This window comes from Bubalus bubalis, chromosome 2 (genome assembly GCF_019923935.1).
Source record: "Bubalus bubalis isolate 160015118507 breed Murrah chromosome 2, NDDB_SH_1, whole genome shotgun sequence".
Classification (NCBI taxonomy): Eukaryota; Metazoa; Chordata; class Mammalia; order Artiodactyla; family Bovidae; genus Bubalus; species Bubalus bubalis.
The window spans coordinates 120,187,705-120,190,568 of record NC_059158.1 but is presented as its reverse complement, the minus strand read 5'-3'; the positions used below and the strand labels follow the sequence as shown (position 1 = coordinate 120,190,568).

At 39.5% G+C, this 2,864-nt stretch overlaps 1 non-coding gene across 1 annotated transcript; it reads right to left on the bottom strand.

The window, feature by feature from the left end:
* Positions 1 to 1,625: 1,625 nt before the first annotated feature.
* On the bottom strand, positions 1,626 to 1,697 carry TRNAC-ACA. The gene has a single exon. It is a non-coding gene; the product is annotated as a tRNA-Cys (tRNA).
* Positions 1,698 to 2,864: the final 1,167 nt, after the last annotated feature.

Sequence of the window (2,864 nt, the reverse complement as noted above, 5' to 3'; positions counted from 1 at the left end):
GATATGTGGTGTCTGTTTTAGGTGCTTCTTGACATACCTATGAGATTCACCTTGACCAGACTTCAGAGATGAGTGTACAATAGACATCAAAGCCCCAGGATTCTGCTTCCTGAGTGGATACAATGAGGCCTGGGGAGCACAGTGACCCTACTGAGAAAATTATAGTGAGTTGGTAACCAGGAGGGCTGCAAATATACCAAGGGACTGTGTGGTCTGGGTGTGCAGCTCTAAGGCAGGAAGAAAGGGCCAAAAGAAACACACCTGTATCAAGAAGAGAAATATTTCCTTCTTCAGTCTCCTTTATGTGACGTCTACTGAAAATGCTTAATGTTGTGCCAGCAGTAAAGGAGAATTGTTTACTGAGTCCTCTATAATCACAGAGCAGGTTAATAAAGGGTGGATTTGAAGCTGTGAAACAATACATTTATTAGTGCAAATAACTGTCAAATATCTGGTAGCTCAGACAGTAAAGAATCTGCCTGCAATGCAGGAGACCCTGGATTGATTCTTGGGTCAGGAAGATCCCCTGGAGAAGGGAATGACAACCCATTCCAGTATTCCATGGACAGAGGAGTCTGGCAGGCTATAGTCCATGGGGTCACAAACAGTTGGACACAACTGAGCAAATAAGCATGCATGCATATATTAAATATATGTGACATTTGTATATTAACAGCCTTTCCTTTTCATTGTCATTTTTTAAACTTTAGCAGCCAGTTTTAAAATCTGTTCTCCACTGATCCAACTAAATAAACTACCTGAATGGGAATTCTAAGCCACTCTTTTTGAGTCTTCAAAAAATTCTCACTTTTCATAAATAAACTCTGAAGTGATTTATGCAATAAATAAGCTCCTCTCCCAATTTTTATGGCAAGATCTCTTAGTATTCATTGGATTTAACTGTTATTTATTAAATAAGAAAAAAGACAAAATCTCAGTGGCATACAGCAGTAAGACTTGTTTTTCCTTCAAGTGTTTGTGAGTTGACTGGTGCTGCATGATCTAAGGTGGGCATGGATAGATGGCATTCAGCAGCTACTTAGGGCCAGTTCTACTCCAAATATTTCTTTCTCTAGCAGCATGCTAGTGAGAGTACCATAACACCATAAATTCATGATGAGGGTAAAGGTGCAAGAGAAAATATCAAAATATTCAAAGTATTTTTTAAGCTTCTATTGTCCATCTTCTGATGTCCTCATCCCAAGCAGATCATAAGATAAATATAAAATAAAAAATATAGGAAGTTTAAGTTTCCTGTGAATGTAGCAGGGGAAGGAAGAAAATAATTTTTAAAAATCTATATAACATTCAAAAAACTAAGATCATGGCATCCACTCCCATCACTTCATGGCAAATAGATGGGGGGGAAATGGAAACACTGACAGATTTTATTTTCTTGGGCTCCAAAATCATTGTGGATGGTGACTGCAACCACAGAAGTAAAAGAGGCTTGCTCCTTGGAAGAAAAGTTGTGGCAAACCTAGTGAAGTGAAGTGAAATGAAGTCTCTCAGTCATGTCCAACTCTTTGCTACCCCAGGGACTGTAGCCCACCAGGCTCCTCGGCCCATGGGATTTTCTAGGCATGAAGACTGGAGTGGGTTGCCATTTCCTTCTCCAGGGGATCTTCCCAACCCAGGGATCGAACCTGGGTCTCCCGCATTGTAGGCAGATGCTTTACCATCTGAGCTACCAGGGAAGCATCCTAGACAGCATATTAAAAGCAGAGACATCACTTTGTTGACAATGGTCCATATAGTCAAAGCTATGTTTTTTTCCAGTAGTCATATGGATGTGAGAATTGGACCATAAAGAAGGGTGAGGACCAAAGAATTGATGCTTTCAAATTGTGCTGGAGAAGGCTCTTGAGATTCCCTTGGACAACCAGGAGATCAAACCAGTCAATCCTAAAGGAAATCAGTCCTGAATACTCATTGGAAGGATTGATGCTGAAGTTGAAGTTCCAATATTTTGGCCACCTGATGTGAAGAGCCAACTCACTGGAAAATACCCTGATGCTGGGAAAGATTGAGGGCAAGAGTAGAAGGGGGTGACAGAGGTTGAGATGGTTGGATGGCATCATTGACTCAATGGACATAAAATTCCAGCAAACTGAAGAAGATGGTGAAGGACAGGGAAGCCTGGCATGCTGCAATCCATGGGGTTGCAGAGTCAGACACAAACTTAGCAACTGAAAAACACTGATCTATATAATACCTCTTGCATTATTTCCCACCATCACCAGTCTGCTAAAATGGTGTTATTAGTTACATGTAGGAGGAATTACTATGCCACACTGATGTAATTTCAAAGAAAACAAAAACACCTGGGATTTTAGTTAACATGCACAAACTTGTCATCAGGTTTGATTTGTCAGGTTGTTTGAAGTGTTGCAGATAGCTTACAGAGCTTTCAATGATTTCATGTTGCCTATTGATCTTAGTTCAAGAACTTCTGTTATAGAAAGTACCAATCAAATCTATTCTTTCATGCTATCTTTTCCTTTGGAGAAAATATTTATCTTTTAAGAGTCTAGTGATTTTTTGCATGTTTACCATATTCATCACACCAACCACAGTAAGCCATCCACCTTTTTCAATTTACTCCATATGTCTCCATTTGCAGCTTCTGAGTAAAGCCCAGAATCAGGTGTTTACTTTGCAATATTCGATTTCTTTCTTCTCTATTTGTCATCTGGTAGTGGTGAGTCCATGTGCTTTATATACCTCCTCATACATTTCTGAATGCTTACATGTTCCTGTTTTAAGGGGATCAGGGATTTAATTACCTGCACTGAATACAAAATATTTATACTAAGAGTATTAATTTCTTGCTCACTACTGCTTACTAATAGCTATAAAAAGAG